The sequence below is a fragment of the Rana temporaria genome, chromosome 2 (genome assembly GCF_905171775.1).
Source record: "Rana temporaria chromosome 2, aRanTem1.1, whole genome shotgun sequence".
Classification (NCBI taxonomy): Eukaryota; Metazoa; Chordata; class Amphibia; order Anura; family Ranidae; genus Rana; species Rana temporaria.
This window is the reverse complement of record NC_053490.1, coordinates 219,162,038-219,189,454: the sequence shown is the minus strand read 5'-3', so window position 1 is coordinate 219,189,454 and position 27,417 is coordinate 219,162,038. Positions and strand designations below refer to the sequence as shown.

At 44.5% G+C, this 27,417-nt stretch overlaps 1 protein-coding gene across 3 annotated transcripts in view; it reads left to right on the top strand.

Moving 5' to 3' along the window:
• Positions 1 to 823: 823 nt before the first annotated feature.
• The window catches only part of ST6GAL2 (ST6 beta-galactoside alpha-2,6-sialyltransferase 2), a 241,040-nt gene continuing 214,446 nt past the window's right edge, over positions 824 to 27,417 (top strand). For 2 of the 3 annotated variants that reach the window (XM_040336457.1, XM_040336456.1), the window contains exon 1: positions 824 to 1,210. The gene's annotated coding sequence lies outside the window, so the exon portion shown is untranslated. The remainder of the gene's footprint in view (positions 1,211 to 27,417) is intronic. The other variant, XM_040336455.1, reaches the window with a different exon arrangement.

Genomic DNA, 27,417 nt, shown 5'->3' with positions numbered 1-27,417 from the left:
TCGGTCGTGTGTACACTTTTCAGCGAGGAAGCCGACGAGGAACTCGTCGGGCCGAAAAGAGAACATGTTCTCTATTTTCTCGTTAGTCAATGGGAAAAGTCGGCCCGCCGAGTTCCTCGGCGGCTTCCACAATGAACTCGACGAGGAACTCGATGTGTTTGGCACGTCGAGTTCCTCGGTCGTGTGTACGGGGCCTCAGATTGTGGATTTGGGGTTTTCATGAGCTGTAAGCCATAATCACCACAATTATGACAAATCACGGCTTGAACTTTCTTGCTTTGCATGTAGTCTATCTCATATATTCGTTTCACCTTTTAAGTTGCATTAGTGAAATAAATGAACGTTTGCACGATATTCTAATTTTTGGAGTATCACCTGTACTGTTACCTTTCTAAAAAGCTTTCTGTGTTGGGTCACTTTTCAAAAGCTGTCTAAAAGGTGGCGAGGGGGCAATATTTCCCTCCTCAGTGCCTGCTTTGTCCTTCAAAATGGTGAAGCACCATGCCCTGTACATGGATGCAGCCTGTAAAGCCCCATTCACATGAAGTGGCATTATTGCCCACCAAAAGGCGACACGCCTGGGTGGGTGAATGGAGGGCACTAAAACCTTGGCGTCCTGTGTGAATGAGCCCTAATTCCACTTTAAAGGGCCATATATTCGGAAAGGAGTCCCCCAATGACAATGTGTAGGAATTCTCCAGTAATAATGTGTGGCTTCTTCTCTAGAGAAGTTCCAGGCTCAGACATGGACCACACTAGTAGTATGTAGCCTGTGCTCACAGAAAGCCCCATAAAGCTGGCAGCCCAATGTTCTCCTGACATCTCCTCACAGAGGAGCGAGGAGAAGGGGCGGGGACACCGGGAGGAGCGGGCTCTCCTACAGCCCAGTGATATGGATTCAAAGACGGGGGAGAGCCGCTGTCCTCCTCCCCGTTCTGCCCGGCTCCGTTCATTCTCCGCCAGCAGCATTCCCATGTGCTGAGCCCCTTTCTGTCAGGACACCATAGACCGCGGTGGTGAGAGGAGGAGGAGGGAGAGGGAGGGAGCACACCGCGGCGGACCGCACAGACAAGGAATAGCGGGCACCCTCCAACATGTCAGACCGGGGGCAGAGTGTGGAGGAGTCATCTGCAGCAAGCCCAGCAATGCACCCGGCTCCGGGGATGACGAGCTGAACGGGAGACGGAGGAGGAGAGCCCAGAGCCTGCAGGTAAAGGCAATGTCATCCCGAGATAGCAGCACAGTCTGCTTTGTTCATCCATAGACAAAGGAGAAGAGCGAGACCCTCACTATACATTCTGCACCTCCGCTCCTCACACCTTCCCTCCCTGTGTGTGTGTGTGTTTCTGGGTCTGTCTATGTGTGTGTCTACACAGCCACACTTCATAATATGAAGTGTGTGTGTGTGGTGTATGACTGTTGTGTGTGTGTGTGTATGAACATGACTGTTGTATGAAGTGCGTGTGTGTGTATATGAAATTTATGTACCTGACAGTTGTATGAAGTGTGTGTGTTTGTGAAGTTTATATATATATATATATATATATATATATATTTCCTGTAGCAGTCATATACATAAACTTCATATATATATATATATATATATATATACACACACTTCATGCAACAGCCATATACATACATACGCACTTCATACACATACACATATATATATATATATATATATATATATATATATATATATATATATATATATATATATATATATATACATATACATATATACATATATATACATATATACATACATACATACATACATACAGTCATACACACACACTTCATACAGCAGTCATATACATACACACAGCTGGGCATTGGCTGGGTACAGGCAGCATTATGTTATACTGAGCACACATCATTAATGGTGTCTGGAATGGGCATAGCTGTACTGACTTGTCTGTGTGGAGGTGAGTTCTCCTGTACATGGGGGGACTTGTCTGTGTGGAGGTGAGTTCTCCTGTACATGGGGGGACTTGTCTGTGTGGAGGTGAGTTCTCCTGTACATGGGGGGACTTGTCTGTGTGGAGGTGAGTTCTCCTGTACATGGGGGGACTTGTCTGTGTGGAGGTGAGTTCTCCTGTACATGGGGGGACTTGTCTGTGTGGAGGTGAGTTCTCCTGTACATGGGGGGACTTGTCTGTGTGGAGGTGAGTTCTCCTGTACATGGGGGGACTTGTCTGTGTGGAGGTGAGTTCTCCTGTACATGGGGGGACTTGTCTGTGTGGAGGTGAGTTCTCCTGTACATGGGGGGACTTGTCTGTGTGGAGGTGAGTTCTCCTGTACATGGGGGGACTTGTCTGTGTGGAGGTGAGTTCTCCTGTACATGGGGGGACTTGTCTGTGTGGAGGTGAGTTCTCCTGTACATGGGGGGACTTGTCTGTGTGGAGGTGAGTTCTCCTGTACATGGGGGGACTTGTCTGTGTGGAGGTGAGTTCTCCTGTACATGGGGGGACTTGTCTGTGTGGAGGTGAGTTCTCCTGTACATGGGGGGACTTGTCTGTGTGGAGGTGAGTTCTCCTGTACATGGGGGGACTTGTCTGTGTGGAGGTGAGTTCTCCTGTACATGGGGGGACTTGTCTGTGTGGAGGTGAGTTCTCCTGTACATGGGGGGACTTGTCTGTGTGGAGGTGAGTTCTCCTGTACATGGGGGGACTTGTCTGTGTGGAGGTGAGTTCTCCTGTACATGGGGGGACTTGTCTGTGTGGAGGTGAGTTCTCCTGTACATGGGGGGACTTGTCTGTGTGGAGGTGAGTTCTCCTGTACATGGGGGGACTTGTCTGTGTGGAGGTGAGTTCTCCTGTACATGGGGGGACTTGTCTGTGTGGAGGTGAGTTCTCCTGTACATGGGGGGACTTGTCTGTGTGGAGGTGAGTTCTCCTGTACATGGGGGGACTTGTCTGTGTGGAGGTGAGTTCTCCTGTACATGGGGGGACTTGTCTGTGTGGAGGTGAGTTCTCCTGTACATGGGGGGACTTGTCTGTGTGGAGGTGAGTTCTCCTGTACATGGGGGGACTTGTCTGTGTGGAGGTGAGTTCTCCTGTACATGGGGGGACTTGTCTGTGTGGAGGTGAGTTCTCCTGTACATGGGGGGACTTGTCTGTGTGGAGGTGAGTTCTCCTGTACATGGGGGGACTTGTCTGTGTGGAGGTGAGTTCTCCTGTACATGGGGGGACTTGTCTGTGTGGAGGTGAGTTCTCCTGTACATGGGGGGACTTGTCTGTGTGGAGGTGAGTTCTCCTGTACATGGGGGGACTTGTCTGTGTGGAGGTGAGTTCTCCTGTACATGGGGGGACTTGTCTGTGTGGAGGTGAGTTCTCCTGTACATGGGGGGACTTGTCTGTGTGGAGGTGAGTTCTCCTGTACATGGGGGGACTTGTCTGTGTGGAGGTGAGTTCTCCTGTACATGGGGGGACTTGTCTGTGTGGAGGTGAGTTCTCCTGTACATGGGGGGACTTGTCTGTGTGGAGGTGAGTTCTCCTGTACATGGGGGGACTTGTCTGTGTGGAGGTGAGTTCTCCTGTACATGGGGGGACTTGTCTGTGTGGAGGTGAGTTCTCCTGTACATGGGGGGACTTGTCTGTGTGGAGGTGAGTTCTCCTGTACATGGGGGGACTTGTCTGTGTGGAGGTGAGTTCTCCTGTACATGGGGGGACTTGTCTGTGTGGAGGCGAGTTCTCCTGTACATGGGGGGACTTGTCTGTGTGGAGGCGAGTTCTCCTGTACATGGGGGGACTTGTCTGTGTGGAGGCGAGTTCTCCTGTACATGGGGGGACTTGTCTGTGTGGAGGCGAGTTCTCCTGTACATGGGGGGACTTGTCTGTGTGGAGGCGAGTTCTCCTGTACATGGGGGGACTTGTCTGTGTGGAGGCGAGTTCTCCTGTACATGGGGGGACTTGTCTGTGTGGAGGCGAGTTCTCCTGTACATGGGGGGACTTGTCTGTGTGGAGGCGAGTTCTCCTGTACATGGGGGGACTTGTCTGTGTGGAGGCGAGTTCTCCTGTACATGGGGGGACTTGTCTGTGTGGAGGTGAGTTCTCCTGTACATGGGGGGACTTGTCTGTGTGGAGGCGAGTTCTCCTGTACATGGGGGGACTTGTCTGTGTGGAGGCGAGTTCTCCTGTGCATGGGGGGACTTGTCTGTGTGGAGGCGAGTTCTCCTGTGCATGGGGGGGCTTGTCTGTGTGGAGGCGAGTTCTCCTGTGCATGGGGGGACTTGTCTGTGTGGAGGCGAGTTCTCCTGTGCATGGGGGGACTTGTCTGTGTGGAGGCGAGTTCTCCTGTGCATGGGGGGACTTGTCTGTGTGGAGGCGAGTTCTCCTGTGCATGGGGGGACTTGTCTGTGTGGAGGCGAGTTCTCCTGTGCATGGGGGGACTTGTCTGTGTGGAGGCGAGTTCTGCTGTGCATGGGGGGACTTGTCTGTGTGGAGGCGAGTTCTCCTGTGCATGGGGGGACTTGTCTGTGTGGAGGCGAGTTCTCCTGTACATGGGGGGACTTGTCTGTGTGGAGGCGAGTTCTCCTGTACATGGGGGGACTTGTCTGTGTGGAGGCGAGTTCTCCTGTACATGGGGGGACTTGTCTGTGTGGAGGCGAGTTCTCCTGTACATGGGGGGACTTGTCTGTGTGGAGGCGAGTTCTCCTGTGCATGGGGGGACTTGTCTGTGTGGAGGCGAGTTCTCCTGTACATGGGGGGACTTGTCTGTGTGGAGGCGAGTTCTCCTGTACATGGGGGGACTTGTCTGTGTGGAGGCGAGTTCTCCTGTGCATGGGGGGACTTGTCTGTGTGGAGGCGAGTTCTCCTGTGCATGGGGGGACTTGTCTGTGTGGAGGCGAGTTCTCCTGTGCATGGGGGGACTTGTCTGTGTGGAGGCGAGTTCTCCTGTGCATGGGGGGACTTGTCTGTGTGGAGGCGAGTTCTCCTGTGCATGGGGGGACTTGTCTGTGTGGAGGCGAGTTCTCCTGTGCATGGGGGGACTTGTCTGTGTGGAGGCGAGTTCTCCTGTGCATGGGGGGACTTGTCTGTGTGGAGGCGAGTTCTCCTGTGCATGGGGGGACTTGTCTGTGTGGAGGCGAGTTCTCCTGTGCATGGGGGGACTTGTCTGTGTGGAGGCGAGTTCTCCTGTGCATGGGGGGACTTGTGTGTGTGGAGGCGAGTTCTCCTGTGCATGGGGGGACTTGTCTGTGTGGAGGCGAGTTCTCCTGTGCATGGGGGGACTTGTCTGTGTGGAGGCGAGTTCTCCTGTGCATGGGGGGACTTGTCTGTGTGGAGGCGAGTTCTGCTGTACATGGGGGGACTTGTCTGTGTGGAGGCGAGTTCTCCTGTACATGGGGGGACTTGTCTGTGTGGAGGCGAGTTCTCCTGTGCATGGGGGGACTTGTCTGTGTGGAGGCGAGTTCTCCTGTGCATGGGGGGACTTGTGTGTGTGGAGGCGAGTTCTCCTGTGCATGGGGGGACTGGTCTGTGTGGAGGCGAGTTCTCCTGTGCATGGGGGGACTTGTCTGTGTGGAGGCGAGTTCTCCTGTGCATGGGGGGACTTGTCTGTGTGGAGGCGAGTTCTCCTGTGCATGGGGGGACTTGTCTGTGTGGAGGCGAGTTCTCCTGTACATGGGGGGACTTGTCTGTGTGGAGGTGAGTTCTCCTGTACATGGGGGGACTTGTCTGTGTGGAGGTGAGTTCTCCTGTACATGGGGGGACTTGTCTGTGTGGAGGTGAGTTCTCCTGTACATGGGGGGACTTGTCTGTGTGGAGGTGAGTTCTCCTGTACATGGGGGGACTTGTCTGTGTGGAGGTGAGTTCTCCTGTACATGGGGGGACTTGTCTGTGTGGAGGTGAGTTCCCCTGTATATGGGGGACTTGTCTGTGTGGAGGTGAGTTCCCCTTTGCCCTGGTTCACATTGATGCGATCTGACATGTTAAATCACATGCCAAATTGCCGGCAATGGCACAAATTCCAATCGGAGTAGATTCTGTACTACTTTTGGGGTGAGACTTCCATTAACATCTGCACAGATGTCTCTGAAATCGCCCCCAAAGTCGGGACTGACATGCAGGTATTAAATTGTGCAAGTTCAGCTGAACTGGTAAGATCTGATTCCCGCTGTGAGTGTAAACCTGGGCTTTGATGAGGATTTTGTCTGAGCATTGCCGTGTACATAGGGCAATGTACCTTACACAGGGATTCCTAGAAGGAGACATTCTGGGGAGAACACTGAAATAAGTGAAAGCTTCTCAGCTCTGGTATTGTGCGGAGGAACCTGGTTGAGGTTTTTTCTAACACCTCCAAGATCTGGATTTTGGGTTCTGGTGACAACACCGTCACATTATTTTTGCCTGCAGTTACCTGGTTTTATTTCCCTGCAAACATCATTTGTGTTATTATAGTTTACAATGTTATAGGTGATATATGTGCTCTATACATGCTTATTTATTAAAGGCTGTGCCAAGAAAATGGTTGGTGTGCAGAGGGCATAGCAGGCAATTGCATTTTATTTGCCAAAAGCATTCAGGGAGAAATTTAAAGTGACATTGAACCCTGTGATTTTTTTAGTAGTCTGGCACCTTATTTAGTCATTTACTTGGGATGCAGCTCCATTCTTTTAGGCTCTTTCACAGGGGCAGTATATACAGGTGGTTGAGCCATGGTTTTAGAACCCCAGTCGCCCAGCTAAATTGTACTATTGCAGCCAGACTGGTCTGTTCACATGCTGTGGCTGCAATACAGAGTTTGACAGATGGTACCACCTGGAAAATGCACCCATGAAGGTCAATGGGCGTGTGCCAAATGCTTGGTTTTCAGTGTGGTATTTTAATGCAAAGTTCATCTTGTATTAAAATATAAAAAAAAAAAACATTTCTCCTGGCCTGGCATCTTTTGCTCTGTCTCCCTCTGAAAAGCAATCCACCACAAATTGTTGTTTCAGAGGGTGGTAGGCACTGCTGCCCATGTAAAAGAGCTGGTAATCCTTGCCTCTGTTCCAGTTTAAGCCGGTGACTTGATCATTGCCCCTGGGTTTCTTTTATCAGGGTGGTCCCTTCCTCTTGCAGTGTCCTATGGTGTCACCATTGCATTCAGTGTCTGCCTACACTGTGTGCATCAATAGATACAGACAGGCCTATAGCCTAGGATTGCAAGGCACTCCCCTTCTCCTTCATGCACCCCCTCCCTTCTCCAACCTAACAGACTGACCACAGACTGCACTGTCTACTGTTATCTCTTACCTGGGAAGATCAGAAGTTCAGGGAAGCAGCTCTGAGAAAGCAAAAGTGAAAGTTGTAAATTGCAAGTGCTTAGGTAAAAATATTACCAGTTTACAAGCTCAACATGTTAAACTAAAAAACACAGAGGGTTAAGGGCCTGGTTCACACATATGCGATGCGGGAACCAGCGTGATTCCTGTGTGGGTTCCTGCATGGCATGTCACTTGCAGCCAGTTCACACTGCTCTCTTGGAACCACTGCGGGTGTCAATAGAAAGTTAATGACACCACCAGATTGGTTCGCAGATTGCAGTGTGAACTGTCAAATGGTGCAGAAATCGCATCTCATTGGTGTGAACACCCATGTGATCTGATTCAGGTGTGGACCAAAAAAAGGGTCCTGAACCATTTTGGAGTGACTGCAATGCGATTTTTTTAGCCATACAGTTTGTATGGCTGAATTCACATTGCACAGACATCGCATGTGATCTGCCCAGCAATGTTGTGCGACTCACATGCAATGTCTGTGTTTGCACAAGTGTGAACCCAGCTAGAGTGAATAGCAGCCAAATAGATTTTAATTTACCCAAATTGTTTAGGTAAGAATGCATTTTAGATTAGTTCTTGTGAGCACTGGCATATACTTTAAATCTGCTTTATCTGTGACATGTATTGTCAAGTGGAGAAAGTCAGTTTGGTAAGGTCTCCATGTATTAGTCCATTTCTGTATCCAGTTTGCTGGTGTACATCTCTAATTACAGTAAATCTATAGAAACGTGTAACCACCTTCTAAGACCTGGCAGTAAGGATGGTGATCAAAGACAAACGATGGTGTCACCAAGCTGGCGTGTATTCAGAAGCCTGAGAATAATGCTCTATAAATTGCAGCAAACAAGTTCTCCTACCTGGGTGGGGTACTCTCCATGTACATAAAAATGAGAGAAACACTGTAATCCATTGATGTTTTGGAATCATTTTTTTATGTACAATATATGCTTCTGTTAAATAGCCATCAACCTATAAACATGAGTATCTGGTGTTCAGGATTTCTTTAACCACTTAAGCCCCGGACCAATATGCTGGCTAAAGACCCAAGGTGTTTTTACAGTTCGGGACTGCGTCACTTTAACAGACAATTGCGCGGTCGTGCGACGTGGCTCCCAAACAAAATTGGCGTCCTTTTTTCCCCACAAATAGAGCTTTCTTTTGGTGGTATTTGATCACATCTGCAGTTTTTCGTTTTTGCGCTATAAACACAAATAGGCTTCACTTTGTGAGTGTTTACAACTGTAGGGGGGGTGTGGCTGTAGGTGTGACGTCATCGATCGTGTCTCCCCTATAAAGGGGATGACGCGATCGATACGCCGCCACAGTGAAGCACGGGGAAGCCATGTTTACACACGGCTCTCCCCGTTCTTCAGCTCCGGGGACCGATCGCCGCACTCGAGCGCGGTCCCGGAGCTTCGGACCGGGTCGCGGGAGCGCGCCGCGATCCACGGCTGGGTACAAGTACAGAGCGTATATATACGTGCTTGTGCCCAGCCGTGCCATTCTGCCGACGTATATGTGCAGGAGGCGGTCCTTAAGTGGTTAAACTCTAAACCCAATCACAAAAACCTCATCTAAGCATATACTTTCAAAAGTTGCCAAAAATCTGCAGAATTCCCTAAAGCTTAACTCTGATGCCGCGTACACACGACCGTTTTTCGGGTTGTAAAAAATTACGTATTTTTTTGTATGTCATTAAAAACGATCGTGTGTGGGCTCCAGAGCATTTTTCACAATGTAAAAAATGGCCATTAAAAATTTAGAACATGCTCTAATTTTTCACAACGTTTTTAACGACGTAAAAAATGGTCGTGTGTGTGGGCTTTAACGACGTGAAAAAAACGCGCATGCTCAGAAGCAAGTTATGAGACGGGAGCGTTTGTTCTGGTAAAACTAGCGTTCGTAATGGAGTAAGCACATTCATCACGCTGTAACAGACTGAAAATCGCGAATCGTCTTTTACTAACACGAAAGCAGCCCAAAGGGTGGCGCCATCCGAATGGAACTCCCCCTTTATAGTGCCGTTGTATGTGTTGTACGTCACCGCGCTTTGCTAGAGCATTTTTTTTCCATGATCGTGTGTAGGCAAGGCCGTTTTAACGATCGGGTTGAAAAAAACTTTGTTTTTTCTAGACCATTAAAAATGTAATTGTTTACTACCCGAAAAACAGTTGTGTGTACGCGGCATTAGAATGGCTATTTTTTACATTTGCTATGTAATCATAAACTACCTCCAGTGATTCCTGTTCAATGTGTGGCTGCGATTGGGAAAATTTAATTATATTCAGCCTGTCCAATACTGTAAGTGCTGAAATCCAGTGCTGAGACTTTTGACCCGTACACACGATCCGAAAATTGGACGACAGATCCGTTCATGCTAGTCACATATCGAAAATGGAAAGGTTACTAAAGTTGCCAAAAAATTCTTGTACGACAGAATAAAAAATCGAAAGTGATGTCATGTGTTGCAGTGTATTTCTATTGTATTTTCGGATGACCTCTGTATTGATTAACCACTTGCCGACCAGCCGCCGTCATTATACTGTGGCAGGTCTGCTCGTTCCTGCAAATTAGCGTAGGTGTTGCGGGTGGGATGTCCGCCGGCCACCTGCTATTAGGGGTGTTGAAATTAATCGTAGCATCGATGCATCGCGATTTGACCATCCACAATGCGGCATCGATGCTACGACTTGCAAAAATCGATTATACGATGATGTCACCCGCGCACCGCTATTTGCCTTGTCAAAGAAGTGAAAGCAGCCGATGGAGCCCTGGGCGTTAGCCGCGCCTCTTTTCCCGCCCCTCGATAAACTGGAAGGAGCCGTGGGCATTAGCCACGCCTTTTTCCCCGCCCCCCGCTGACAGCATCCCCAGCCGCCCGGCGTCAACATGCGAGACACGTGGAGTGAGTGTCTATCCCCCAACGATCGGTCCCGAGTCAACTCCCCAGAGCCTTCCTCCTTGGCTCACCTCACACCGTGTGCAGTGTGCACACACAGGCTGCCTCAGCTGCTGTAAAAGACCCGAGATGCCACACGGCCGCGGTTGTCCTCTGTCCTCCAGTTCCACTCACAGGCTGCTCGATAGTCATCATCATCAGGTACATTGCACACTGGCAGCATTTAATGGGGCACAGTAGCGGCAATAGATGGGCACACTGGCAGCAATAATCTGGCACAGTAGTGGCAGCAATAATCTGGCACAGTAGTGGCAGCAATAAATTGGCACACTGGCAGCAATAAATTGGCACAGTGGTGGCATTTGATGGGCACAGTGGTGGCATTTGATGGGTACAGTAGCTGCGTTTGGCACAGTGGTGGCAATTTATGGGCCCAGTGGTTGCGCTTGATGGGCCCAGTGGTTGCGCTTGATGGGCACAGTGGTGGCTTTTTTTTTTGTTTGGGCCCCCCCAAATTTTTGAGCACCAGCCGCTACTGACTAGTAGTAATATAACATATTATATATCATACTAGCTGAATACCCGGCGTTGCCCGGTCTTCCTATCTTAACCTTTTGGGGAGGAAAATCATATTAATATAAATATACCCATCTTTTATATAAGGGTGTAGGTAAGGGTTAATTTAACTGTCATATATTTTTATTTGGCATATAAGTAATATGTGTACCAGGTATTATTGAAATATCTCCAGGCGTACAGAAGTTATGTGGGAACATACATTTCCCATTGATTTGCATGGGACGTTAAACAAAAACCCCGACCCTCACAAATGGGGGTAGTTAAGGGATTAATTAACTATCCTATAGTTTAAGTGGACATATAAGTAACATGTGACCAAGTGTTATCGAAATATCTACAGCCGTTTGGAAGTTATGAAGTAACATGTATTTCCCATAGAGTTGAATGGGACTTTAAAGGAAAACCCCGACCATGGCAAATGGGGGTGGGTAAGGGTTAAACCACCTATCCTATGTTTGTTGCTGACATATAAGTAACATGTGTGCCAAGTTTCATGTTAATATCTTTAGCCGTTTGGACGTGATGCTGGAACATACATACATACATACATACATACATACATACATACATACATACACACACATACACACACACACACACACACACACACGTTGAGTTTTATATATATAGATACCTGATGCACCATTATGTGGACTGCAAATTTGCCAAATTATGAAAACATTAAAGTGACCAATGAGCATGACAATGCTATTTCAACATTAATTATGGTTTATGAATGTCTTATTGTCTTAGTGATTGATTCACATTACCGCTTCATTGATTTGAAATTGATACCCTTTTTTTTTTTTTTTGTACGATTTTTGGTTTTGCACTGCATGTGTGGGGCAGTAATGAGCAAAACCATAAATCATAAAACAAAAAGTATCAATGAAGTTGTGATGTGAATCAATCACTAAGACAATTGGACATGCTGTACATAAACCATAATTTATGGAATAGCATACATAGTCGTTTGGGGGGACGTTATGGGGACATTGTCTGCAGTCCATCTCTTGTATTATGTCCGCAGTCTCTGATCCCCCTCTTGTAGTATTTTGGGGTCAGTCTGGAGCTCTTCTTTAAGTTGTCTGTGTTTCCACTTTGCTACATGCAGAGTTTTTGTTTATATTTTTTTTAAGATCAGATAATTTTAAAAAACTCTCACTGCTTGAATTTTTTGGATGAAAACGCGTGGAGTAATCTTGATGCATCACGGAATGGAATCGAATCGTGGACAGGATAATTATAATCGCATCGTGAGGCCAGTGAAGATGCGCACCCCTACCTGCTATCATGGGAAAGAGAGACAGAACTGGGATCTGTTAACGTAAACAGACAGAATAAAGTAAAACACCCTATCCCCCCGGTGCTCAAGTGCAAAAGCGAATGCACATATGGGTCCCACATGCATATGTAAACAATGATTGCACCACACGTGGGAGGTATTGCCTCAGAGAGTTAAAGCAATAATTCTACGGCCAGAGCTCATGTTTAACTCTAAACTGGTAACCTGTAAAACCTTTTAAAACGCCACCTTTTGAGGTAATGTATTTTGTTGCCATTTCACTGATATGTAAAATCTTGATATATTGGGTCTACATTTACTCAGCGCAACATCATCATCTTTTATATTTTACCAAAAATTGGGTATTCTATTGTGCTTGTGTGCACTAAAATGCGATTGACTGTATGTTTTTCCTAATAATTTGCATTTGATAAATGGCTATGCAAATAAAAAATAAAAATAAAAATTGCAACAACTACCATTTTATTCTCCAGGGCCTCTAATTTTAGAAAATATATATTGTTTGGTTCTCTTTCTAGCAAAAATACAATTTTTACATGTGAGAAATGTCAGAACAGACCTGGGCATCAAGTACTGTATTTATCGGCGTATAACACGCACCCTAATTTTAAGAGGGAATTTTCTGGAAAAAACTTTCCACAGTCCCCTGTGTATAACACGCAGGCACAGTTTACCCTCTATTTTCAGGGTAAAAAGTAAGTGTTATACGCCAATAAATACAGCAGTTAAAGAGGTTGTAGAGGTTCGTTTTTTATTTTCTAAATAGGTTCATTTAAGCTAGTGCATTATTGTTGGTTCACTAACCTTTTCCTTCACTTTCCCTTCTAAATGTTTTTTTTTTCCTTTCTCTGAATTTCTCACTTCCTGTTTCTCCTCAGTAAGTTTCCCCAAATCATCCGAGCTGTTCTGGCTGGGGGTTAGTCAGCCAGAACAGCTTACTGAGGAGGAGCAGGAGGTGAGAAATTTAGACAAAGAAAAAAAACATTTAGAAGGGAAATCGAAGGAAAAGGTAAGTGAACCAATGCACTAGCTTAAAGTAACCTATTTAGAAAATAAAAAACAAACCTTTACAACCCCTTTAAAGTACCGTGCAGATTAAATGTAAATGTTTTCCTTAATGCAGCAACAACTCATGGTATAGGCTTCAATAGAGGAAGTTTATATTTACATAGCAAATGTAAACAAAGTGTTTGTTTTTTTCCACCCTAGTTCAAATTTTTAACCACTTGGTTTTCCCCCGGCTATAGTTAAAAGATGGCCACAAGGTGGCTCTCAATTGCCGGGAGGATGTCTATAGACGTCCTCGCCTCCTCCGGCCACTGGGGGGCGCGCGAGCCTGCCGCATCACTGCAGTGCCGATGCGCGTGCCTGGTGGCCGTGATGTCCGCCAGGTACCCGCGATCGGCGGTTACAAAGACAAAGACAAGGACGTAGATCTCTGTGTGTAAACACAGAGATCCACGTCCTGTCAGGGAGAGAGGAGACCGATGCTGTGTCCCTTGTACATAGGGACACAGATCGGTCACCTCCCCCAGTCAGTCCCCTCCCCCCCCCACAGTTAGAAACACTATGCAGGGCACATATTTAACCCCTTCCGCAACCCCTCGTGTTAACCCCTTCCCTGACAGTCACATTTATACAGTAATCAGTGCATATTAATAGCACTGATCGCTGTATAATGTGAATGGTCCCAAAAATGTGTCAAAAGTGTCCGATGTGTCCGCCATAATGTCGCAGTCCCAATAAAAATCGTAGATCGCTGCCATTACTAATAAAAAATAGTAATAAAAAAAAACCCTGTCCCCTATTTTGTAGCGCTCCTACAGTGTCCCTGCCCATTGAAATCATTGTGGATCGCTACCGAACCGCCGCTGCGCTTTGCGGACAGTTTTAACCACTTTCTCGCCCTCTAGCACGGGCTAAAAGCGCACTGTAAGGCCCTGTACACACGATCAGACCAAACTGATGAACACGGACTGAAGTTCAGTTTCATCAGTCCAAACCTACCGTGTGTGGGCCCATCAGACTTTTGTCCTTCAGACCAAAGTTTTAAAACTTGCTTTAAAATCGGACTGATGACCGACCGGTCAAAACCGATGGTTAGTACGCAAAAGCATCGGTTCAAAACCCGTGCATGCTCAGAATCAAGTCGACGCATGCTTGGAATCATTGAACTTCATTTTTTTTTAACACGTCGTTGTGTTTTACGTCACCGCGTTGGACTCGATCGGATTTTGAACTGATGGTGTGTACGCACATCAGACCATCAGACCATCAGTCCGTTTTCATCAGTTTGGACTGATCGTGTGTACAAGGCCTTACCGGTCAAATAGCACCGCAAAAGTGACGATAAAGTGGCGCTTTACTGCCGACGACACCCCCCCCCCCCCGTCTCAGTGTAAAAGCAGCCCTATTCTTCCAGATCTGTGCAGTAATCCAATGTGAAACATTTCCCTCTGTGTTGGAGCTTCCTGTAATAAAGACCGATCACTACTGCTCTCTCCCCCTGTGACAGGTCCGGTCTCTGCCCCCCTCCTCTAGTTTTCTAGTTTTCAGCAGGCAGCCTGTGGTAGATGAAAAGCATTTGGTGCACACAAAAGTGATCTTATAGCGTCTGTGACAATTGAAGAATGTAAATGACAGTTTTGGTGCCCAGAGTTCATCTTGTGTAAGGATGGATTTCTGGACTCGCCATTGAGTGTGCCCTTGAAAATTCTGGAGAAGAAGGCATCCGCCAGTCTTCTAATGCATAACAATGCTGGTTCTCTCTCATTCAGCCAGCCAGTAAATACAGCACATGTAGGGTGACATAATGTTGCCCAGTCAACAAATTGGGAAAACGGAGTGTGTGCTAAAAAGCATGTCTTCTTGTAGTTAGTCACTTGTTATAGCTCCCTTGGGACAGCTCTGTATATCTTGATGCCCATCTAATTGTATGAAGCCTGGATGCATCACTTGCAAGGATTGCCTGTTACGGCAACTCGAATATCCCTGTGTAACACAAGTGGTCACAGATTCCAAAACCTGTATGTATTCACATCTGTATTCCAAGTAAGGAAAACAAATGGTTCTGAAAAGTAGCACAGTGTCAGCATTCCCCAGTAAATGAATGCAGGCAGTGATGTGGAACGTAGACAGGAAGCTGCACCTGTTTCCAGCCTTTGGTTGCTGCAGGTATGAAGGCATAGGGGCTGATGTATGAAAGCAGGAGAAAACTAGCATCATTGCTCATACCTACCATTCAAATATCCACTCTTGCTTTCAGATTTGTACTAGAAAAGGGAGTTTACTGCTTTAGTGTTCTGTGCTTTAGGCGTGTAAGCATCTCATACAATAAGTAATGCTGTGATAAATAGTAAGGTCAGGCTCAATTAGAAAGCCGTTCAGAAGTTAGCCCTCTAATGACATTCATGATCAGCACTGACATGTACCTAAGCTAGTTAAAGAGCCTGTGATCTTCAGTTGATGCTTTGTTTTGGGCGTTAATCCTGATACTGGACTTGCTGCCCAGTTAGCCACTGAGCTGGAATGGGTATACAGGATGGCAAATCCAAGATCTTATTTCATTGGCTGCATGCATTTTCTAGGTCCGTATATTCAGTAGGTTGTGAACAAGGGCTGCAGCGTTGGAACCTGAATCTTTAAAAACAGAAACTGAAGAAAGCATATTTCAATTCTCCAATAATAATAAAACAACTACTAACAATATAACAGCCTAGTGAAAGTAAAATTTCTCTGTCAGTCATTTGAACTCATTTCACACCCTGGCTTTTCAGGGTTTGTTCTTGGAATACAATACATTTATTGACTGGCCACTTTATTGGGTACAATTATTTAGGGCTGCCCCTGGCCAGCAGCTATACTTGGAGAGTCTGGAACATTTACATGTTGCTCATTTGGTTTCAGGGGTCTAATGTGTGCCAAGAAAACATTACCCAAGGCATTACATTGCCAGTTCATTGCCTAGATAGCTTATCCAATACATTAAAAGTGCACCTGTGCCGAGACTATGGACATTAAATAGTTTATATATTCTAAACAAGCAGTAAAAGATCTTAAAAAAGGGCTACCCTTGACCTCTCTAGCGGTTTGTATTGTGACGTAAATAACTCTCAAAGATGATGGCTGAGACTCTAATGCAGCCTTTCTCAACCTTTTTAACACAGAGGACACTTTGAAATAACTTTACGGTCTCTGCTAAAAATAACTATATTTACAACTCCTAATACATCAGTGGGATTACACTTGTGGTCATTGGGAAGAATTACCCCCTTACAGATAGCCAAAGAGATCAATGGTATCAATGGGAACTTATCTGAGAGGCAGAAATGACTCTCTGCTCAAGGAAGCCCTAGAAACCTCTGGTGCAGGGGCCTCAAATGGGCGGCCCTCCAACTGTTGCAAAACTACAAGTCTCATCATACCTCTGCATGTGGGAATCATGCTTGTTGCTGTCAGCCTTGCAATGCCTCATGGGACTTGTAGTTTCGCAACAGCTGGAGGGCTGCCAGTTTGAGACCCCTGTTATGGAGGAACCGTGGTTGAGAAACCCTGCTCTAAAGTCATATTTTCATTCAGTTTGTAACTAAAAACACCTGGTGTTTGTTTACATTAAGGGCCCAAAGGTGCGCACAGCCTATTGCATTAGGGTGTGCACTCCAAAGCTCAAACACACAGCCTCAGCTGTGCTGGATGGTGACGGAATGGGAAGCAGTCTGTGCTGAGCAGCTTCCTGCTCATTCACAAACTGAAGCATAGTAAACTATGTACACAGTTTGCTATGCTTCGGTTATGAATGAACACAGTGAGCGAGTGTGTTCATTTACAAAAGGGAGGGGTAAATTACATATTTACTAGCCCCCTTTCCTCACTCTAAATCCTGAAACACCCCCCGCAGCAGTCGGGGGAGAGGAGGGAAGCCAGCAGCACTGTGGGCAGGGGAAGCCTGGGCACTAGGGGCAATCGGCACCATCCCCTGTGCATGCCTATGTAAGGACCCATTCCTGCAAGCTGTACTAATAGCACTGTTTCCTTTTTTTCCACATAACTTTATTGAAATGTAACCAGTAACATTTCAATGCAGTTCTACTCACCACAATAGTGATACAATGGAGCACCACACTGAAAAAAAAAGAACTGACAGCATTTTGCCTGGTCTATGTATTGAAGTTACCAGTGTGGACCCACCACATCTGATGCTAAAGGGCTGGCAGTAGGCCAATATTCTGTTGTAAAGATTTCAGTGCCTTTGTTGTGAATTTTGAGTATGCATTCCTCGAAAATGCCTATAGCTACAGAGGTAAATGAGGGCTTGTTTTAATGTTCTTTTGCTGCATGTTTAGAATATGTAAAAACTTTAGTGCATATATTCTTGGCACAGATTCACTTTAAGAATCAATGGTTTATGTTGTGTAGGCCAGGATTTGACCCTGCCATTTTCGTAAGTCAGAGCAGAAATTAAGATTTCTCACCACAGGCGTTTTTTTCCCAATGTTAGGTTGTGCAGTTTTGGTGATTATATGCCTACTGTTGTTTCATTTTCATATTTGTAGCTGACGGACTGTTGCAGCAAATCCTCTTCAAAGGTCAACACATGCTTTGTAAAACTCTTTTGTCAAGATTATTTATATAGCTGTGGACTGTCATTAAACGTTCTAGCTTATAATCACTAGTTGTTGGCTGAACAATCTCTGAACAATCCCTGACAGTGTGGAATACTGTGTTGCAGACACACGATTGGCTCTTTGTCATTTTAAGTTACTGAGCAGGTATGCCTAATAAAGTGCTCGCTAAGTGTGTGTGTGTGTGTGTGTGTGTGTGTGTGTGTGTGTGTGTGTATATATATATATATATATATATATATATATATATATATATATATATATATATATATATATATATATATATATATATATATATATATATATATATATATATAAGGTTTGTAATGAAGGGGTGATCTGAGGACTGGGCTATAAGAATCTTTAGAGTTCTGAGATGGCACATAGTGAGAACTGATTCAAAAAACAATCTGCAAAAATAAGTTTCATCAGTGGAGTGTAAAACTTTTCTAAGTACAGTAGTTGGATGGAGTGCAGAGTTTTAGTTACCAGCTGTCTAGTTCTGCTGACCAAACAGCTGTCCACAGGCCAGAGTCTGGCCTCCAAGGCCCTCTCTTTTTCTATAGGCCGCTTTGTACGAAATCAATTATTCATTGCATATTTGTAGTCTTTCCAAATGGGCAGCTCTTATTTATTTATAAAGCACTTGTCAGAGTAAAACAATGTGAAGTGTTTGTGGCTATATAGATGAGTGTTTACAGCAAACCTGTGCACTCACTGCTTTCTGGGAATGAAAAGTTTATTTTCTGATACCCAGATTACATGTTTTTTGCATGGAGGTGATTAATCAAAGGTGTGATCAACGTAATCTGGTTGTACAGTAGAAGTTGCCTAGAACATTTTTGAATGCCCAGAACATTGGCTTGATTTTTCCAATGGTTAATGGGGTCAGTTGGTTCGTTTCTCTGATGGTTAGTGAGGCCAAATTATAATTCATTTTGCAATGCAGTGATGAGAAAATTCAAAGGAGCAAAATGGAAAATGGAAATTTTTGTTTTTTATTTTTGTTTTCTTGAAGGAACATTCTAACTGTGATTGTGGTTTTTGTTCATAATTTATTTGTTTACATATTGTAGTGACACCTGTTTAATATATCAGGGATTCCATTTAAATACCAGGTCTTGTGACTTATTAAAGTGGAGGTTCCATCAAAAAAACAACTTTGCTTTAAACTGTAGCTTATGACTAAAAAAGAAAAAAAAAAAGAAAAATTGTTTTTTTACTCCTCTGGAAATGCCTGTTGCTATGCGGTCCCACAAAATCTGCCTTTGAAACCACCTAGGATTCTGACATCATCTCCCTCCAATGCTCCTGGGAAATGTGTGTCATCATTTCCCAGGATGCAGTGCGCTGTCCAATTATCACTCCCCATCCAAGACTTCCAGGAAGCAAGTGCCTATAGGCTTCACAATGCCCACAAGCAAAATGACAACGGTGTAGATATAGTTTTATAAACTATCTTTTTTGAATATCTATGCGGATCGGCGGCGGATTGTAAAATAGTAAGTGACCAGATTTATATTATAAAAACGCAGGATGAAAGGACTTACAATTAAAAAATGCTAATTGTGGTTGGAACTCCGCTTTAAGGGCTTTTGCGTGAAAATATTTGACTCTGTGATGGCAAGACAGTATATTCTGACAAATGATTTTTTCAGAATTTCCGTATGAATGTTCAAGCAAAAATCTGCGTATGGCCAACTTAGGTCTCAGTGCTGCATGTACCTTACAGTACTGCACAGCAAGCACATTTTTTCAGAGTTTCCATGTGAATGTTCAAGCCAACAATTACTTCCCCCCCATCCCTTATATTGGGAGTTAGTAGCATTGTTATTTAACCCCTCCATCTACCATTATTGGTCAGTGGCAGTAATTTATCCCTACTCCTCACATTAGTGGGCAGTGGCAGTGTTTATATAACTCCTTTTACCCCTTTCCCCTTCATTGGTGGCCACTGCTCTTAAAGTGGTTGTAAACAGACCTTTTTTTACCTACAGGTAAGCCTAGATTAAGGGTTACCTGTAGGTGCAACAAATATCTCCTAAACCTTACATGGTTTAAAAGATATTTGAAAAAAAGTCCGCACCGATGTCTACAGCGTATGTGCGCCGTAGGCAAAGGCGCAGGCACACTAAGCGTGCCGCTAGTGAATGGGATCATGCCGTTAGTGGCGGCTCCTGCGCGCATGCGGCGGGAGTGATGTCATTGCGGCTCCGCCCAGTCACATCGCCGGAGCCGCAATACCCTGAAGTCACTCTGGGAGAGATGGCGTCAATGGAGAAGGCGAACAAGGACGGCTGCGGGGGCTTCGATCTCAGGTAAGTACTTCATAATGAGCTAGTATGCTATTATTCCTTTTGTCTTGCAGGGAGTATTTTTTTTTTTTTTTTTAAACCGAGGCTTTACTTCCTCTTTAACCCCCCTACACAGAAGTGTTAATTTTGGCAGCACATTTTCAATTTTCATAGTCTTTTGACTAAAATGGCGTTTTTAGTCGTATTCTAGTCATCTGAATTGTTTTAGTTCTAGTCATATTTTAGTTGACTAAAATCTCCAGTACATTTTAATTGACTAACTTTTCTAGTACATTTTAGACCACTAAAATCTAATGGGTTTAGTTAAATTGTAATGCATTTAACCACTTAAGACCCGGACCTTTATGCAGACCTGGCGTCGCTTTAACTGACAATTGCGCGGTCGTGCGATGTGGCTCCCAAACAAAATTAGCATCCTTTTTTTCCCACAAATAGAGCTTTCTTTTGGTGGTATTTGATCACCTCTGCGGTTCTTATTTTTTGCGCTATAAACAAAAATAGAGCGACAATTTTGAAAAAAAAAAACTAAAGTTTTTTTTTTTCCCCTCAGTTTAGGCCGATACGTATTCTACCTATTTTTGGTAAACAAAATCGCAATAAGCCTTTATCGATTGGTTTGCACAAAAATTTAGAGCGTTTACAAAATAGGAGATAGTTTTATTGCATTTTTATAAATTTTTTTTTTTTTACTACTAATGGCGGGGATCAGCGTTTTTTTTCGTGACTGCGACATTTTGGCGGACACATTTTTGGGACCATTGTCATTTTCACAGCAAAAAATGCTATAAAAATGCATTGTTTACTGTGAAAATGATAATTGCAGTTTGGGAGTTAACCACTAGGTGGCACTGTAGGGGTTATGTGTGACCTCCTATGTTTTTCTAACTGTAGCGGGGCTGGACATGTGACGTCATTGATCGTGTTTCCCTATATCAGGGAACACACGATCAATAAAGCTGCCACTGTGAAGAACGGGGAAGCTGTGTTTACACACGGCTCTCCCCGTTCTTCAGCCCTGGGGACCGATCGCGGGACTCCGGCGGCAATCGGGTCCGCGGTCACGGAGCTTTGGACCAGGGCGCGCGTGCCCGCGACCCACGGCTGGGCACTAAAGAGGACATACAGGTACGTGCTTGTGCCCAGCCGTGCCATTCTGCCGACGTATATCTGCAGGAGGCAGTCCTTAAGTGGTTAAAGATGTCTCTATAATTTACAAACTAATTACAGTATATACTCTTGGAGTAAAAATCTAATAACATGTTATTATTTATCGTATTAAAGCGGAGGTCCGGCGGTAAATATATATATATATTTTTTAAAGTCAGCAGCTACAGGTAAGCACACTTACCTGCCCAGGTTGCCCGCGATGTCTGCTCCCCGAGGCCGATCCATCCCTCGGACTGGGTCCCGGCGCTGCCATCCTCACTAAGGGAAACAGGCAGTGAAGCCTTGCGGCTTAACTGTCCGTTTCCTACTGCGCATGCGTGAGCGCGCAGCATTTTGTGAATGGGCACACCGTCCTGTGTGTCCCATAAGGCAGCGTGCCTACATTTCCTAGGAGGCAACGCGAGGAGGAGAACACAGAACCTCACTGTGGATGAGAAAGCAGCAGATTAGGACAATCTGCCTAGTAACAGCCATTTCTGATAAGTATAATTTTAGTTTTAGTTTTTAAGACTTATTGGCTATTTTTTTTTCTTTTTTTGGGTGGATCTCCGCTTTAAGGTTTGAACATGCACTACAGACATAGATTTAGCCGTTGTGATATACAACGTCATTCAAAATAAAACCAAGTCACGTAAACAAACAAAAAGTGCAACTTTAACCACTTCCTGCCTGCCGGCCGTCATATGACATCCTTGACTTTGTGCGGTGATATCTGAATTATACCTGCAGCTATAGGCATCATTCAGATATCGGCTTTTTCAGCCAGCGATTCCCTACACTGTAATAATAATAATCATAGCGTTCTGTCGCTTGATCATTCTTAAGGCGGCAAGAGGGGCATCTCCTGCCACCCTCTGGTGCTTCTACGCTATGATCGGTGAGTAGGAGACAGGATCTGCCGGCCGAGGATGTTTACCATAGAGATCTCTGGTGGACCAGATGGTCGCCTGAGTCTCTCTGATTGTCGACATCACGCCTGGCCTCTGCATTCAAACAATCGTCGCCTCCTCAGCTGGGAAGCCAAGATCATTTTTTTATTTATTTTTTTATTTCAGACTTCCCAGCCTAGAGGTGATATGTGGGGTCTTATTGACCCCATATCTCACTGTAAGGAAGGATCGATCATGCCATATTCCTATTACAAGAGATGTTTACATTCCTTGTAATAGGAATAAAGGTGATCAACATTTTTTATTTTTTGTTTAAAGTGTCAAACTAAAAAAAAAAATTAAGTAAAATTTGACAATAAAATATATATTTTTTAAAGTGTCCCTGTCCCCATATGCTCGCACACAGAGAAATTTAAAGCGTCGCCTATGGGAATTTTTAAGTAGCAACGTTTGGTGCCATTCCACGAGCGTGTGCAATTTTAATGCATGACATGTTAGGTATCTATTTACGCTGCGTAACTTCATCTTTCACATTATGCAAAAACATTGGTTAAGTTTATTTTTTATTTTTTTAAAGCACAAAACTCGTTCGAAAAATTGCTGCACAAATACCGTGAGAGATACAAAGTTGCAACGACCGCTATGGTATTCTCTAGGGTCTTTGCTAAAAAAAACATATATAATGTTTTGGGGTTCTATGTAGTTTTCTAGCAAAAAAAATTAAGATTTTTACATGTAGGAGAGTAATGTCAGAATTGTCCTGGGTGGCAAGTGGTTGAAATACAAAAAACCTGTAAACTCTATTGGCTGAATAGATTACCAACGTATATTACCAACATTAAATATTAAGAAAACAATATAAGAAAAGCCTTTTTCTTTCTCTTTCAGCAGCTTAGTAGATGCCCCTTACTTATCATTATGCAGTAGTGCAATACATATTTAACCACTTCCATACCAGGTACTTACGCAGCTTCCCGCCCAAGCCAATTTTCAGCTTTCAGCACTGTCGCACTTTGAATGGCAATTGCGCGGTCATGCTACACTGTACCCAAACAAAATTGGCGTCCTTTTTTCCCCCACAAATAGAGCTTTCTTTTGGTGGTATTTGATCACCTCTGCGATTTTTTTTTTTTTGCGCAACAACTAAAAAAAGGCTGAAAATTTGGGAAAAAAAAATACGTTTTTATTTTTTTCTGTTAATTTTTTTGTAAATAAGTTTTCTCTTTCAATTACGGGCACTGATATGGCGGCACTAATGGGCACCGATGAGATGGCACTGATGGACATCGATGAGGTAGTACTGACGGGCACAGATGAGGTGGCACTGATTGGCGGCGCTGGTATGCGACACTGATGGGCACACATAGGCGGCACTGATGGGCACACATAGGCGGCACTGATGGGCACACAGGCGGCACTGATGGGCACACATAGGCGGCACTGATGGGCACACATAGGCAGCACTGATGGGCACACATAGGCGGCACTGATGGGCACACATAGGCGGCACAGATGGGCACTCATGGGCGGCACTGATGTATACTTATGGGTGGCACAGATGGGCACTGCTAGGTGGGCACTGGGCATGGATGGGCACTGTGGGGTGGCGCTGATGGACACTGGGGTGGCGCTGATGGACACTGGGGTGGCGCTGATGGACACTGGGGTGGCGCTGATGGACACTGGGGTGGCAGCACTGATTGTTGCCAGTCAGTGCCCATTTGTGGGCACTGACTGGCATCTTTTTTCTCTATGCTTTTTTTTTTTTTTTTTTTTTTTTAACTTTTTTTTTTTCTGTTTTTTTTTTTTTTTTTTTTGCCCACCCTGGTGGTCCAGGGTGGGCATCCCTGGTGGTCCAGTGTGGCGATCCGAGGGGGGGCTGCGCTGATAACCAATCAGCGCGAACCCCCCCTGTCAGGAGAGCCGCCGATCGGCTATCCTCTACTCGCGTCTGTCAGACGCGAGGAGGAAGAGCCATCAACGGCTCTTCCTGTTTACATCGTGATCAGCCGTGGTTGGACACGGCTGATCACGTGGTAAAGAGTCTCCGCCGGAGGCTCTTTACCGAGATCGGAGATGCAGGGTGTCAGACTGACACCCCGCATCACCGATCGCCGCGATGCGCGCCCCCACGGGCGCGCGCGGCATGAAATCCTGCAGGACGTTCTGGAACGTCCTGTCAGGATTTCATAACCACTTCCCGGACGTAAATCGGCCATAGGCCGGGCGGGAAGTGGTTAAACTTTAATGTGCTATTATTACAGGCTCTGGATGAAATTGTGATGCCAATTTAGAAATGACCAGCAGAGTAGTGTTAATTTTGATATCCATTTTCAATTTAGTTTTAGTCCTAGTCTTTTGACTAAAATGCAATTTTAGTTTTAGTCATCTGAATTGTTTTAGTCATATTTTAGACTAAAATAGTGTTAATTTAGTCGACATTTCGTTGACAAAATTAACACTGCTACACACACACACATCTGTGTCATTGGAGAATGGGAAAACGTTTAAAATGGAACTAGATTCTCTCAATAAACATTAACTATTTGTAATAATTATGCTGCTAGCATTTGTAAATGGATAGGACCAGTCAATATTTTTTTTTATATTTTTTCCCAAGTAGGAGGGGTGTTCTAAGGTAAACACACCCTCATACCTGCATGCCTGAGCTAAGAGCAGATGGATTCCAGGAAGTAAATACTACATGAATCATCTAGCCTTACTCAAGATGGCCATGGCAAGAAATGCTAAGGGAGTGTTTTTTCAAAAAGTGATTTCTCAACAAAAAAACCTGACACATGGATGGATGGGCTAGTTTCCTTTTAAATACTAAAAATGAAAAAAAAAATGGCATTTTCAGTTTGTGGTACTTGTGGTATAGAGTTTAGTTCTGCTTTCACCCAGATTGACTCAGGTTAGGCAGGTCCCCACAGAGGGGTTCACATCATTCAACTGTGCCAAGTTTCCATGTCACCACCTTCCCTCCTGCATACATGCCCCACCCCACTACAGGCTCAGCATGCAGTACACTGTCATTGTAAGCTGGGGTGGAAACGGTGGTTGCAAAGGGCAGGACCAGCAGCCATAACTTCTGCCAGCATTGGGAATGTGGGTGAGCTGGAGGCAGGGCTAGCTGGGATCGCTGCAGTTTGCACCTTCTGGTGCCTGTAAGTTGGCATACCCAGCCCACCACACGTCACCACTGCCCCCTTGGGGTCCATATGTACTGCACGCATTATGGCTGAATGGGGCAAATTGGTTCATTATTAATACACGTTTACAAATTTATATCAATACTCTGTTTTAAAGTATCATGTTTGTCACAAAGGGGGATTTACACTTTTATTTTATGCTTTTTTTTATTAGACCAGCATTCTTTTAGGGATTTGTTTTTAAATGAGGCAGAATTTGGTTAAAATGAGTCATGGCTTTATTATGCAGCCGTGTTAGCCAGGATGATGGATGCTTTCATTGTGAAGCATGACTTCCAGCAGAGCTGAACATTAGCACTCTACCTGACCATCTGTCTGTCAGCTAGACTTCCGGTTGCAGATGCGACTTTACAGAGAGTTGAAATGCAGTTATTTTCCTGAAGACAAGCTTTGATCATGCTCTTGACAACTATTTTCCTGACAGTTTTTTATAGGTTTAAATCCGATATGTGCATATATATTCTGAAGGGAAGTGATTGCCAGTTAAACAGTGTTTCTGTATAGTATAGTGTTTCAAAAATAGGAAAGTGTGTTTTTTCTTTTTTTTTCTTAGTGTAATTGTTATTATTTCAGGTACTTGTATAACACCATCAATTTCTGAAAAAAAATTATAATAATAAATATATATATATATATATATATATATATATATATATATATATATATATATATATATATATATATATATATATATATATATATATATATATATATATATATATATATATATTGTATATGTACGTTCACATCAGTCCCTGCCCTCAAGGTGCTTACAATCTAAGGTCCCTAAATCACATACTAGGCCCAATTTGGACAGGAGCCAATTAACCTACCAGCATGTATTTGGGGTGTAGGAGGAAACTTGTAGCGTTTCCTTTTTTTTTTTTTTTTATTCTATTTTTAGAAAGTGTGTGTAAAAAAAAAAAAGTGTGTATTAACCACTTGCCGGCCATCTAACGACTATATACATTGGCAGAATGGCACGGCTCGGCAAAGCAACATACCTGTACGTTGCTTTGAATTTTCCACCTTGCGGGCGACGTCAGACATGTGCGCCCGCCGCGTGCTCCATGCCCGTGGAATCCAGGGACTCGATGTCCGCTGGTGTCACACGATCGTGTAACGGAGCTGCAGAACAGGGAGATGTAAATAAGGCATTTCCCTGTTCTGCCTAGTGACAGGACAGTGATCTACTGCTCCCTGTCATCGGGAGCAGTGATCACTGTCGTGTTACTCGTAGCCCAGCCCCTCACAGTTAGAATCACTCCCTAGGACACACTTAACCCCCTTCTTCGCCCCCTAGTGGTTAACTCCTTCCCTGCCAGTATCATTTACATAGTAATTAGTGCATTTTTATAAATGACAGTGGTCCCAAAATATTGTCAAAAGTGTCCAATGTATTCGCTATAATGTTGCAGTCATGATAAAAATTGCTGATCGCCGCCATTACTAATAAAAAACAAATTAATAATAAAAATGCCATAAAACTATCCCCTATTTTGTAAATGCTATAACTTTTGCGCAAACCAATCAATATACGCTCATTGCGTTTTTTTTTTTTACCAAAAATATGTAGAATACATATCGGCCTAAATTGAGAAAGAAATTTGTTTTTTTATACATATTTTTGGAGGATATTTATTATAGTAAAAAATCAGTTAAAGCGACGCAGTGAGGAATCACAAAAGGTGCTCTGGTCAGTAAGGGGGTAAATTCTTCCGGGTGCTGAAGTTAACGTATAAACTATCTAAACCCATAGAGGATTGGGGTACCTCCCTAATGGCAAACATTAAATGGGGAATAAGACAGTCCCAATCCTTCCCATCTCTATCCACCACCTTCTTTAACATTTGTTTAAGGGTTTTGTTGAATCTTTCAACCAATCCATCTGTTTGGGGGTGATACACAGATGTACGCAATTGTGTCACTTTGAACAACTTGCACAGTTCTTTCATAACCTGGGACATAAAGGGTGTACCTTAGTCCGTAAGCAGTTCCTTACAAATACCCATGCAGCTAAAAACAAGAGATTAGCTCTTTGGCTATGGTTTTGGCCGAGGTATTTTAGAGAGGAATCGCCTCCGGATAACTGGTGGCATAGTCCAATATAACCAAAATGTACTGATGCCCCCTAGCGGACTTCACTATTGGACTTACCAAA